The sequence below is a fragment of the Hylobates moloch genome, unplaced genomic scaffold (genome assembly GCF_009828535.3).
Source record: "Hylobates moloch isolate HMO894 unplaced genomic scaffold, HMol_V3 SCAFFOLD_13, whole genome shotgun sequence".
Lineage (NCBI taxonomy): Eukaryota > Metazoa > Chordata > Mammalia > Primates > Hylobatidae > Hylobates > Hylobates moloch.
The window spans coordinates 90,972,812-90,987,535 of record NW_026652288.1 but is presented as its reverse complement, the minus strand read 5'-3'; the positions used below and the strand labels follow the sequence as shown (position 1 = coordinate 90,987,535).

Genomic DNA, 14,724 nt, shown 5'->3' with positions numbered 1-14,724 from the left:
CTTCACTTCTGCATCTCCCTACTTCAATCTCCACCATCTCCATCACACCATGATCCCGTCCTCAGCCACATCGCCACATTCTCTCTTACTGACACTCTGTAGGAACTGGTTTCTGTTGGCCTTGGCTTTGAAATGTTGTTTAAGTGGCCAAAAGGCTGGAAGCCTCTGCTTCCTCAGAATTTCAAAACTCCGTCTTAATCTTAAAGATTTCAAAGATTTCATGGCTGATACCCAGTTTTCACTCAGCTGCAAAATTCATTCCACCCACTTCCATAGGAAAAGGCTGTTGGATTATGGACTTCGCATACTGGAAAATCTTCTAACATCAAACTGTACATTTCCCTGTCTGGTATACTTCTCAGGCAACTTGTCCATCTGTAGCTATAGATGAGGATAATTTCATCAAAGTATGGATCTTCTCCATTTCTTACATTCCTTGCGCAATAATCACAAAGTGTATTCTGTTCTACATTTTCACCTAATCCAAAAATTGTATTCTAAGTAGGATGAAACTGTTTATACTGGAGCCAGGACAAATAACCTGCAGATACTGAAAGGTTTTTTTTTTTTAACCCATGTGATACATATATTATATCTGTGAGCTGTGATTTAAAAACAAAATCGGAAACTGGCTTTGTCTTCACCGGTTCAGTCCCAACCAATGCTTAGGATGGTGAGATTTCTATATTTTACATTCCCATCTATGCATTTCAGTATTAGATTTATTTAGAGAAAAAAGACCTCATAGGAGCTCTCACAGTTGGCTAGTTTTTCACAATGACTCAGTACTGTTTTTGCTGTGCTGGAAATAGAACATTCTCATCTATCCTCCCTATGTGAATAAAATTGCTGTGAATCTGTCAAGCCTCATCTTGTGAATGTAATCCGTTCTCTTAATTTATCAAAGTAATTTTCAATTTTAATTTTTTCCAATCAATTTTTGGTATTATCCAGCTTAATAAGCATTTTATTCTGCATTAAAGTCATGTATACAATGTAAAACTATTCTAGGACAAATTCTAGAAATATATTTAATATGCTAAAACTGGCAATGCACTGACAATAATTTTCTCTTTTAGTCATCCCAATCAGCCATGCCCTCCTGATTATTTTACTAGTTTTATATCACCAAGTTACGTAAGAAAGAAAAATTGTCAAAATGTGTGTCCTTTGCTTTTGACTTTTATATCAGATTATGCTTACTATAGGGGTCAATTAGATTAACCTGATTAAGAGTCAGATGATATTTATTGACATTTGTCATTGATATGCCAATAACATCTGTGGCAATATCCTAAATGCTAATAAATTGATGTCTTGGTGGAAAGTACCTACTTTGTAGATTGTTTATTTAAAAAGCCTAGGAAATATATGTAACAAACCTGCACATTGTGCACATATACTCTAAAACTTAAAGTATAATAATAAAATTTAAAAAAACTGAAAAAAAAGAAAAAAAATCCTAGGAAATGTATTTAATTGTCTGTAATATCATTGTCATGTGACATATGGCCACATTTTAAAAGTATTTCATTATTTAATGGCTATATACTTAATTTGAGAACCTTGAAATTAAAATAATAAAAATGAAGAGAAAGGGGTGGTTTCTTAGATATTTAACAATAAGACATAAAGTGTTTTTGATAAGTAAACATTTTAAATGACAATTCCAGTCCTTTGAAATGTTATCTAATGTACTGTATGTTAGAGAGCCTCTATTCTATTAAAAGAGCATCAATACTTGAATTATAAATAAAAAAATTAGAAATAATTTAATTTACTTTAAAATAATAATCTTTGAAGAAAAAACTACAGCAATTTTTTTTTTTTACGAAAGGATTATTTGTAGTTACTTTATCATACACTTTTTTTCAGTAAAAGGGGAATTAAACTATTACAGGACACCTTGTTAAGTAATTATATAGCAGCATCACTGTGCAATTAAATAGCCATCAGTCCCTGCAGCTGAGAAATTTCAGGTAATTATTCAAAGATAATTTAATAGGAGAATTACTGTATTCAAGCAAGCATTAGCTAGTAATCTACCTCAATTAAAGCATCCAATTAATTTCAGAACCTTGATAACAGTTGCCTTTGGCAAAACTATCCTTTCCCCTCATTTGATCCTACATATACAATATTCCTTAAACACTGTATAAAGTGAATTTGCTTCTCCTAAAAGTATAGTCTATTAATAATAGTATCCTGAGAAATTAAACAAATGCAAGTACAAAAAATATTGCTTCTCTTCCCCCACCCCCCATTTATACCTTCTACCCAGACTATTATGCAGAAATTGATCAAGGCTGATTCAGAAACTGGAGCGTCAACTTTCTCAATTTTCATCGTAAAGAGCAGAAAACTTCTTAGTAATGAACATTTCCACAAGGGGCTTTTGTTTTCAGATTGATTTGCTCATTGGACAAAGTATCCTAGGGAAATGTGCCCCTACGAAGTTGGTGGTGATTGTGGTGGTGGAGCCAACAACATGTGTGCAGAAACTCTTCTGAATGGGACTTCCCTGATCCTGTTTTCACCTGATCTTCGTGCTCAATAGAAAAAGCCTCAGCTTTGGAATCAGGTGGGTTTTGAAAATGCATAGAAGAAATTGTTTTTTTGTTGTTCAGGGGACTGCTAATCTTGTTGAACCTTAAGTCTTACCAAGGATGTAATTTTCTTAAGTCAGCATTTTGAAAGCTGTTTGCTATTCGAAAGCTGTTTGCTATTCGAAAGCTGTCTGTCTAGCTTTCAAACTGTCCCTTAATAGCCATAATGGCCTTGACTCACAGCTCTACCAGTTTCTTTGGGTAGGTCACTCAGCCTTTTTAGGGGGCGGACATGGAGGCTCTTCTAAGAGGTGATTTTCAACCCAGTGGCAAGTGTCCTCCTCACTGGGGATCTCACACTCTGGGTCATCCACTTACGGTAGTATCTTGAACTCACTTGCCTCAAGACTGAATTAAAGGTAGCATAAGGCTGACAACAATGGGGAAAGTACATGGGTTTGGCTGTGTGTCTTGTCAGATGATTAGAAGTGCCAGAAACACATAAATGGTTTGTCTCTGGCCATCACTTCAAAGCTCATGGAGCTCTCACAGCAGCTGTGGAAAATAGATAAGAAAAGACTGTGCAGATGTCCACAGATGACTCAGGAATATTGCAGGCTCATCTCCCCTCCACCTCATTCAGCAGCAGCCTTTGTCTCTTTAACTTTATACCTTGGCTGCCTTTCTACCTTTAGGTCCATTTGGAAAATGACCCCATCTGGGCTGTTTACTCTGGTTCTCACCTATCATTTTCTGAGGACCCTGTTTCTAGTGTTTCCCCTGGTGGGCAACACAGTACGGCTGTAGGCAATAAGTCCCCAGTCCAGCTCAGGATTCTGGGACTACCCTCCAACCTAACCCAAGCCTCATTTGTCAGAGATGGGGGATGGAAATGGTTGTCAGAGGTTATGGGACTGGGAACCTGTTATTCAGGACCTGGATTAGGGTGAAGTGGGTGAGGCTGAGTCTTCCAAGTGATGGGTCAATTCCTGTCTGTTTTATGTATATGTATACATTGATATTGTTGCCTTAAGTGCATTTAGTTTTTGACCACTAGAATAGATAAATATGTGCAGTCACTCCACTTCTAGTCTTTATTTCCTAAAATTTCTAAGAAATCCATGTTTTATGTTTTCCCCACTACATGTGTAATCACATCTTTCCACTTGGGTCGATTGACTTCCTTCCTTCCTTCCTTTCTTCCTTTCTTTCTTCCTTTCTTCCTTCCTTTCTTTCTCTCTTTCTTTCTTTCTTTTCTTTTCTTTCTTTCTTTTTTCTTTCTTTCTTTCTTTCTTTTTCTCTGTTTCTCTCTTTCTTTCTTCCTTTTATCTTTCTTTTTCTTTCTCTCTCTCTCTTCCTATTTTCTTTCTTCTTTTTCTTTCTCTCTCTCTTTTCTTTTTTTTTTTTTTTTACTTTTAGTTCTGGGATACATGGGCAGAACGTGTAGGTTTCTAACATAGGTATACATGTGCCATGGTGGTTTGCTGCACCTATCAACCTATCATCTAGGTTTTAAGCCCCACGTACATTAGGTACTTGTCCTAATGCTCTCCCTCCCCTTGACCCCCATCCCCCGACAGGCCCTGATATGTGATGTTCCCCTCCCTGTGTCCATGTGTTCTCATTGTTCAACTCCCACTTAAGAGTGAGAACATGTGGTATTTGGTTTTCTGTTCCTGTGTTAGTTTGCTGAGAATGATGGCTCCCAGCTTCATCCATGTCCCTGCAAAGGACATGAACTCATTCCTTTTTATGGCTGCATAGTATTCCATGGTGTATATGTGCCACATTTGCTTTATCCAGTCTGTCATTGATGGGCATTTGGGTTGGTCCCAAGTCTTTGCTATTGTAAATAGTGCTGCAATAAGCATACATGTGCATGCGTGTTTATAGTAAAATGATTTAAAATCCTTTGGGTATATACCCAGTAATGGGATTGCTGGGTCAAATGGTATTTCTAGTTCTAGATCCCTGAGGAATAGCCACACTGTCTTCCACAATGGTTGAACCAATTTACACTCCCACCAACAATGTAAAAGCATTCGTATTTCTCCACATCCTCTACAGCATCAGTTGTTTCCTGATTTTTTAATAATCGCCATTCTAACAGGCAGGAGATAGTATCTCATTATGGTTTTGATTTGCATTTCTCTAATGCTTTGGTCGATTTTCTAGGCACTAAAGAACAAGCCACTTTTCTACTGCAAATGATAGTATCTGTGCTATAAATAGCAAACAGCTTTTAAAATGCTAACTTATTTTAAGGTAATTACATCATTCATAAGACAATATATTTTAATATAATTTTAGGTTTTGGAAATTCATATGAGAATTTTTTTTTGATCATTCACATGATTTTCCCTTAATTTAAATAATTTCAAACCCAACTTTGAACTTGCAGCTTCCCAGTGAACACCGAGAGTTGAGTTTAGCAACTGTTTGGACTGGCCATGTAACAGGTAAGATGACACACCCAGGGCATCTGGTGCCCTAATACACTGGGCACATACTAGGCCCAAAGCATATTGATGACACGAATGACTCCCTCAATTTTCCCCAGTACCAGGCTCTTCCCTCTGTGTATCTTGGATGGTCTAATCAGTGTGCAGTGATATCGTTAACTCAGGAAAAGTTGTATTAACCACTGAACCAACCCACTATTTTCCTGTTACATTGATATTAATTAACCAAAAAGGCTAGCCTTTCTAAAGCATACAAACAGGCAAACAGAAATGTCAATTTCAATGTTTTATATCTTAGTCCATCTGGACTGGAAAGAATTAGAGAACTGAAAAAAAAAAATCAATGAAAGAAAATTAAATAAACTACCAAAGAGAAATTCATGATGTTCCCTCCCACAAACGAGTTTATTAGCATAAATATATTGATGAGGTCCAAGATGCAACTTGTAAGACATTTTAAGTTACACAAGTATCATCAGTTAACAGGCAATATTTACTATCTAGAGTTGTGATCCTGTTGACATCCAGAGTCAAATTACACCTCCATCAAACCCCTAATCATCAGTGCATTCCCAGCACACACAATCCAAATGATTAAAGAAGGTAACGATTTCTCCAGAATAACCACAAAATGCCCAAAGTATTTAATTCACGCTATCTCACACCTCTTGCTATTCTAATTATCATTGTTTTTGGAGTTAAGTTACCCATAATTTTCTTTTAGAATTACAAATGGTATACTTTGCTTTTCCTTAGCCTATCATGTCAGAGAGCTCTGTTATTAACCACATTTTGGAAAAATCCCTTAGAAGATTTAATAAGAAATTTTAAAACCATAGTGGATTTTCTACTGCTGCAAACTCTCTGCATCCCCTAAATAAAGAAGCCCATAATTGATTAATAAAAAGCTAAGTAATTTTGGTATTAATATGATCCCCTGGGAGACCCCCATAACCACAAGTAGGCCAGTCGCAGCATTGCTGAGTTACATTTCCCAGTAAATAATCCGCAAATCAACAAACCCTGTAAGGAGATTTTCAGCATTTCCAATTTGTTAATCCATGATAAATGCCTCTCAAAGGTTAGACGAAGCCCAGTCGCTTTCATATTTTGAGGCTCCTCGTTTGTTAAAAAGCTTTAAAACAGAGTTATCAAAATTGTTTTATATTTCAAATGATTACACCTAACACATTAGTGCTATAAGCATACACCCACAATACAATGCTATATGACTGTCTATATAAAAATACATTTACACAATTTTCAATTTGCAGGGCCGTCCAGGTAGCATGGCATGGTACTGGAACACAATGTCTTCTCTCTGACCTCTCGGAATAGCTCTGTGATTTAATGTGTTGGCCACTGGAGGCCCTGGGTGAGTATGACACCTGGGCCAGAGGCCCACTGTCTTCTTCCTTTCCCACTGAGCTTAGTTGTATTTAGCACCGGTGAAACAAAATGAAAAGACCCAGTCTCTGCTCCCCTTGAGTTGCTCTTGTTAAAAAAAATTTTAAGAAAAGATGCATTATAATTACCTAGAGGAACACAACTCAGTGCTTAGACCATTCATACCTTCAAAAGTACTCTTTTCTAAATCACACTTTTTTCTGTTAAATCTATTAGTGATTCTGCCTTTTAGAATTGTTAAAGTTTATTGTCACTCTGTATAACCCCACTTTTTTTGTTGTTAAGGAGCACTAATTTCTTTAAATTTCTTCAGTCAGACATGGGCTGTTTTTATCCTCTGAAATACTAAAATTGTCACATTCAGTGCTTCAAGCCAAAGTCAGTAAAGAGAAATAATGTAATCTGCACAATATTTTAAATGAAGAAATACATATGATTGATTTAATCACAGGTAATGTATAAAGCTCTCCTGTAAAGAAATATCACCACTTGCCTATCTCTTTACTAGATTTTGTAGAAGATACAAAGTAAAACAAATAAGCATTCACGTAATTTTTTTTTTTTTTTTTTTTTTTGAGACGGGGTCTTGCCCTGTCACCCAGGCTGGAGTGCAGTGGCGTGATCTCGGCTCACTGCAAGCTCCGCCTCCCGGGTTCACGCCATTCTCCTGCCTCAGCCTCTCTGAGTAGCTGGGACTACAGGCGCCCGCCACCAAGCCCGGCTAATTTTTTGTATTTTTAGTAGAGACGGGGTTTCACCGTGGTCTCGATCTCCTGACCTCGTGATCCGCCCGCCTCGACCTCCCAAAGTGCTGGGATTACAAGCGTGAGCCACTGCGCCCAGCCCATGTAATATTTTTAATATAAGAAGAGCTCTTATAAATCAATGAGAGAAAAAATTAACATGGCAAAAGGAAAATGAACCAAGGGCAAGAATAGGAAATTTCTAAGGAATAATTGTAAGTGATCAATAATTACAGGAAAGGAGTTTCTCTTCAGTAGTAATCAGCAGAATACATCTTCAAACAATAACAAGATATGATTTTCATCCATCAATATCGATTTAAAAATGATAGTAGTGATGATGAGGGTGCTGGGAAATGAGTATTCCTCCGTACTTCTGGTGAGAGCATAAGCTGATAGTATATTTCTTGAGAGCAATTTTGCAATGTGAATTAGAAGCCTTAACATTTCATGCTTTTAACATAGTAATTTTACTCTTAGGAATTTATCTTAAGGAAAGTCCTTATCCTAAGAATGTACAGAGGTATAGGGATATTTATGAAAACCTTTTCATAATAGCATGAGCTGAAAACAACCACAATGTCTGATAATAAGTTGACTAGTTTAGTATAATACACCCAAATGATGAAAACCATGTTCCATTAAAAATGATGTTGAAAGAATATTTAGTGACATAAATATTTTCTAAATGTGTTAAGGTAAAAAATATAGGTAAAGACCACTAAATATTTTGCTATTTAACATTCTCCTTAATATAATTTTTAATGGTGACACCATACTCATTCTACCTTATAGATGCCCCATGGCTAACATAACTTCTTTCCTATTGTTTGACATCTATGTTTTATGATGAACATCCTGGAACATAGCCTTTTTACACATGTATCTGATGACCACTGGCTTATTCCTAACAGTTGCATTACAGGGTTAAAGGATAAAAATAAGAAATTTGATAGACATTATCAACATTTGCACACTATTTTTTAAAAAGATGGACAACTCCTGGGCTTCCCCACAGTGCTTGTTACCCATATTTTTGCTTAGGGAAAAAGAGGTAATATATTGTTTTTATTTATATTTACTTTATTATGGGCAAGGATAATCATATATATTATCATATTTTCATGTATGTTTTAACTATATTTTGTTTGTAAATTGCCTGTTTGTTTTCCTTGTCTGAAATTTATTGGGATATTGAGCTTTTCCTTATGACTTTGAAATTAGTTTATATATTAGGAATTTCAGCCATTTATCCATCACAAAATTAAAATATTTCCCCTAGTTTTTTTTTTTCTGGTAAATATACATAATATAAAATTTGCCATATTCACCATTTTTTATTTTTAATTTGCAAATAATAATTGTGTATATTTATGGGGTACAATGTGATGTTTTGATGTATATATACATTATAGAAATATTCAATCAATCTAATTAATATATTCGTCACCTCACTAACTTATTATAGTCATGATTTTTAAGTGTACAGCTCAGTGGCATTAATTACATTCATGATGTATTGTGTAACCATCACCATTATCTATTTCCAAAACTTTTTCATCACTCAGAACAGTAACTCTGTACCCATTAAACAACGAGTTTTCATTCTCTCCTCTCCCTAGTCCCTGGTAACTTCTAATTTACCTTCCATCTCGACAAATTTGCCTGTTTTCAATATTTCACACCCCTGTACTCATACAATATTTGTCCTTTTGTGTTTGATTTATTTAATTTAGCATAACATTTTTAAGATTCATTCATGTTCTAGCATGTATCAAAACATCATTCCTGTTTATGGCTGAATAATATTCCATTGCATGTATATACCACATTTTATTTATTCATTCATCTCTTGATGGATACTTGGATTGTACACCTTTTGACTATTGTGAATATTGCTGCTATCAACTTTTGCATACAAGTACCTGTTTAAGTCTCTGTTTTCAATTATTTTGGGTAAGTACCTAGGAGTGGAATTGCTGGGTTATATGGTAATTCTATGTTTAGCTTTTTAAGTAACTGCCAAACTTCTATTACTCTTTAAGCCTTGTAAAATGCCACTAGCATCTAAAAGCAGAGACTTTTCTGTGTCTTTAGTATGATTTGCAGGATCATACTGTTCTTTTAAAAACAGAAAGATCTCAAATGGAAATTAGAAAAGTCTCCTCAGTGTCTTTACTGAAATATTTGCTGAGTAGATTATAACTCTAAATCACAATGAGACTGGTTTGCTGCTAGTGTGGGCCTAAATATAGGTTCTATCCTTGGAATCAAATGATCTTTGGAGCCTAAATAATCCTTAGAGACCACTGCCAACTGACTTATTTAGACCAAACCATATTTTATCTCATGGCAAACTAAACAGGGACGCTTCATTTTACTTTGGGTACTATAACACAGGCCTTGGTATTTAGTGATCATGGAATATATGTAAATGAGCCAACACAGATCTATTTCAATTTAGTTCTTAAAGGCATTTATTTATTTGCATTTGAGGATACTTTTCAACAGTTTCTTTTCTTGACTGTCCCAAAACTTTGACATAAAAAAGGTGAACCCATTTTTTACTCAACCAACCTTTGTATGTCAATTGTTAATGTGGATTTGATGTGTTAAGAAAGTTTAAGTTAAAAAGAAATTTAGATCTATAGCCTTACTACAGTAATTTCTTCACCTTAATGAAATCTAAGTTTTTTTTTTTTTTTAATTCTGCAGCTGTCAATGTACTGGATTTATTCTGTCAATGTATCAAATGGTGGAGCTTTTGGGATGAAAGACCAAATAAGAAATTGATGTCTTGCTAAAATGCTGAACATTAAGTGACATTTGGGATGCTGAGAATTATTTTGGCTCAATAGTATGTATATAAAGCCCAGGAAACCCAAACAACAGCAGAAGAAACAGGGAGAGAAGAAGTAGTTTGAGTCAGTGATACAGTATCTGTTTCTTTAGTGGTGTAATGAAAAGAGCACCTGATATGGCATTAGAAGACCTGCATAAGTTTGAATTCTGGTTGCAATTACTACTTGTGAGACCTTAGGCAAGTCATTTTACTTTTCTAAGCTTAAGCTTCTGTTTTGTAAAACAGAGATTTAAAAAATCCCTAACAGAGTTGTTGAAAAGGTCAAAGTGCTTTTAATACTAAAAAGACCTATACCAGTGGTTCTCAAGTGAGGGTGATTTTTCATACCTGGCAATGTCTGGAGATTTTTAGTTGTTACAACCAGGAGCAGGTAGACTACTGGCATCTATTGGGTAAAGCCAGAGATAGTGTTGAACATTCCACGATACACAGACCAGCCCCTCACAACAAAGACTTATACGGTCTAAAAAATCAGTAGTTCTGAGGCTGAGCTACCAATGCCTTTGGCTTCACTGTTGCATTCTTTGTTAACTGTTCAGAGTCTAATTAAGAGCTCTCTTCCTCAAGCAAACCTCGAGTAATGCCATCACAATAACTGCTTCTCTAAGTGCATGGCTTTTTCTGGAGTGATAAACTCTAGAAAAATCACTCTTCTCTAACCAACATGTACCAGTCACATGTCTGTAAAGGAAGACTAGTAACTATGCCTCGACATGCTAAACTCATGACACCTGACTTCTCAACTGTATCACCTAAGAGCTCTATTTCACATGAAATGGTGAAGAGATGTAGGTACAATTGTGAGCAACCACCAACAGAATGAATAGGAGAACATTTTAGAAACTCATAGAAGTGGAACAGCTATTTGACTAGGCTGTTTGACTTAACAATATAGCTTTGTTTTTTCTATGTCTAAGTTTCCCCCTCTGAAAAATGGGACTTGGCAAGGGCAGTCATAGTCATAAAAGAAGATGGAAGCTCTCTGATACCAGTTCTGACCAATGCTGTTGCTATCAAGGGGACATTACGTTACCCTTTCCTGTCCAGGTGAAGAAGCATGAAGGAAAATGAGAATACACGTTTTGTCACATATCCTGAACATGTGACATCACTGCACATTTTCATAAACAAAACAGAAAATACACCATTTCCAAATTACTACTGAAAAGTCCAGTTAGTTTAATCAAAAGTAAAACAGTAATTTAATGTGAAAAAACCTTATTTATACTAACTGTGTGACTCAAACTGTGCCTAAACATATAAATCGGTCTGGCTGGTTAAACCCGCCAAGAAGTTGATGAATAGAAGTCATTGGAGGAGATGATGCCCTTTTAGTCTTTTAGGGATAAAAGTTTAACCTAACTTTAAGTGAATCACAAAATTAGGTATTTCTCTAAAAGTTTTACAGGCAATTGTGAATGTTCAATTAATAAAAAGAGAAATGCCTTTATTTGCTTAGTGTACAGGGATATGAAAAACAAGGAAAGGTGCATATGCTATTCAATAGACATATGATTAAATCCAGATAATTTAGTCAGAAATCCTATCTGAAGAGAAAGCTGTTTATCCAAATGAAATCATCCCCTGTATTTGGTTGATGCAGAAAATGTCTTAATTTTCCCTTACATATGAAAGAGGTAGATCTTGATGCTCAAATACATACAAAATGTAAGCATTTTTACAGATCGTTATCAGATAAGGACTTGGAGCACATCTTTAAAGGCTCTTGGGAAGCAAGTGAACTTGGATCATTCTTAGCTAACTTATCTAACACACTTCAAATACTTTAAAATAAAACTAATCCCTGCACTGGTGGGTTGAAAACTTTTCCTATCCCCAGGGCACTAAAATAATACCCTTTCGAACAGTAGGTAGAAGTATTTTAGGCGACAGCTCTCTAGTTATAACAAGGCAAGTCAATTTTTAGGAATTAGGGATGCTAATCACAGTATCTCAAGATGTGCATTGCTGGGGAGTGAAAGACAAGACCACAAACTGACATGACTGCAATGTGCTACGATCCCAAGAAAGAGATATAAACGGGAGGGAGACTTGGCTTCATCCATCACAAAGGTCAAGATAATTGGCCACATACAGCAAAATCAACACCCCTCGCTGTCCCCTAGCCTAGCACATAAGCCTAGAAACTCAGCTTCCTGCTGGGCTAAGTGGTGGCAAGCCCAGGTGGAGGAGGAGAAGGTCTGAAAATATGCATGTAAGAATCTAAGACACTGTAATGATACCATCAAATTTAGCATTAAATATGTTTTACAATCAATTGAGATACTGTAGGTTGCCCTCAAACATGCAAGAAATGCTTCTGGGGTTTTACCAGACTGCATACTCTCTCACGCTTATGCTGCTCTCGTGTTTTTGGACTGTAAAAACTCTCAACATTATAGATGTACTTGTGTTAACCAATGAAACTATAATAAATACAATTTATGGTTTAATGCAATTACTAAAATATGACTGTATAAGAATTCAACTTCTCTTAAACGTTCCAATTAATCTCATAACCTGAAGCTAAGGTAAGCATTGACAAGAATAAAAGGTGTCAGAAAATTTGCGTAACAGTGAAATAACTGAGTGATGAAAAGTTGCCAAGTAGATTGAGTTTGCATATCTAGTAGGAGCCTATTGCAGAAATTATCAAAGGCATATATGTATTTAAAAATGTGAAGTCCATGATGGCAAAGTTTGTATCAACACACAGTGATACGCAGGGCTAACTTCATGGGTGTGTCATCTGTGCAGCTGCATAGGTCCCATATTTGATGTTTTGTTGTTGCCATCTTGAAACTCTTAGTAACTTTTTAATAAACAAAGACACCTGCATTTGCATTTTGCCCAGTAACCCACAAATTATGTAGCCAATCATAATTGCATGAACAAATTAATCCCCACAGAAGTCCTCCTGTCTTAAGACTTTTTGGTAAGGCTCCTCATAAGAAATGTCATCGTCAAGGGAGAACTTAAACGGAACAGGAGGTAGCTTCAATGAGCAGGGAAAGCATTTCGGGGAAGCTAAAAATGTAAAAGACAAAAAACAGTTATAGATTTTGAAGAAATGATTGAGTCTTTCCACTCCCAGGAAGTTGAGTTAAAATCTTAATGTAGAAAAGCAGCTCTTTGATTGCTAACCAGAAGTCACTAGGGGGAAAAAAAATCCAATGTCTGAACCATGGGATATTGAGAAGGAAATTAATTTGAGTTCTTTTCTGAAGTTCATTTAAAAGGACTAACTGGAACCGTTTCAAAGAAAATAGTTAAAGGGCTGCTTACGTATGCTCAAGTTGGTCCTAATTAGCACTCAGAGTAGGTTTGTCATAGTGTTCCCAAGAGTAAGTAGAAGCATAAAACTATGCTCAAGTACTAGCAGTGATTTAAAAGTATGTCAGTGGGTGGGAGTGGATAAGATTATTTACTTCATAAAATGGAAGAGCTAAGCATGGAGAAAGCACTCGCAAGAGAAAAAGTGGGCATTTTTGAGGAAAGTAAGGGAGAAATAACTAAAAACAGTACAAAACAAGAGTATTATATAACATACAAAATGCTCAAAGGAGTTAGTGAGGACTTACTACATGGGCACAAATAAGCACTAATAAGCTCTCCAGGATTTGAGGTCTAAGGCTATTAGTGTATTAAAAGTTCTCACACTTGTTCACAATAGGTTATATCCAAGCAATCCTCCTTCTAGGAAGATAAATTGTCCTCAGATGCAGAACAATAACGAATGTATGTATAGTGCATCATAATTTACATATATGATCCTTACATAAAAGATGTATTATGCTTATAATATCCCTGTAATGTGCATAGTATAATGCCACTTGACAGACGAAATAATGAGGCTCAGAAAATGAAAGTGAATTTTCTAAGAACACAAGACAGGAGGTAATAGTCATCTGATTCCTAGACCTGTGCTTTTCCCACCATAAATGTGAATGACATGTAGTAAGTTCAAATGTTAAAACATCATCAACAACAATAATAATGACCACAGGGCCTCTTCTGAGCCCTGCTCACCTACCTTCCTTCCTTCCTTCCTCCCTTCTTCCTTTCCTTCCTTTTTTCCTTCCTTCTTTACATTATTTCTTCTTCTCACCCACCTATTCAACATCCATCCATCCATCCATCCATCCATCCATCCACCTATTCATATATCCATGCATTACACAATCTTCTAGCTGAATTCTAGTTTCAAAAAAATTATCAGTGAACCCCCAAGTTTTTTCTACAACTGCCCTTCTTAAAATAGTACTTCTTAGAAATGCCCCCTTGCAATGTGTCCATTCATCAGATTGATCCTTTTTCCACTTATGCTTACCAGTGGATGGCAATTGGGGTAACTGAGTATGTGACAAAAGTGGCTCTCATGTGACTTTCAATAGGTATAACTGGTGTGGCTGGTAGGCAACTGACACTAAAATTGTTCGGTAAGAGAAAGTCGTATTTTGTAGCCATTTGCCTCTGCCCTTGCCCTTTCCTCCTCTGGTCTCTATTCCATCTTTTATTTGCTCTAATGACTTTTAACTTTTAATTGAGATGCTAAGAACCTCCAAAGGCCTTACATTTTAACAAGGAATTTTACAAAGGAAAAATAAAAGGAGAACGCCTATGGCGAAAAGAGAGAATGCTAAGAAAGGGGGAGCAGCACTTTGGGTGGCAAAGATGGGTGGATCACCTGAGGTCAGGAGTTC

The 14,724-nt window shown here is 36.1% G+C and overlaps 1 long non-coding RNA gene across 1 annotated transcript in view; it reads left to right on the top strand.

The window, feature by feature from the left end:
- Nucleotides 1-2,306: 2,306 nt before the first annotated feature.
- LOC116481276 (uncharacterized) overlaps nucleotides 2,307-14,724 on the top strand; it is a 21,822-nt gene continuing 9,404 nt past the window's right edge. The window contains exons 1-3 of the long non-coding RNA XR_004251459.1: nucleotides 2,307-2,581; nucleotides 4,948-5,005; nucleotides 6,283-6,383. This is a non-coding gene — a long non-coding RNA (uncharacterized LOC116481276). The remainder of the gene's footprint in view (nucleotides 2,582-4,947; nucleotides 5,006-6,282; nucleotides 6,384-14,724) is intronic.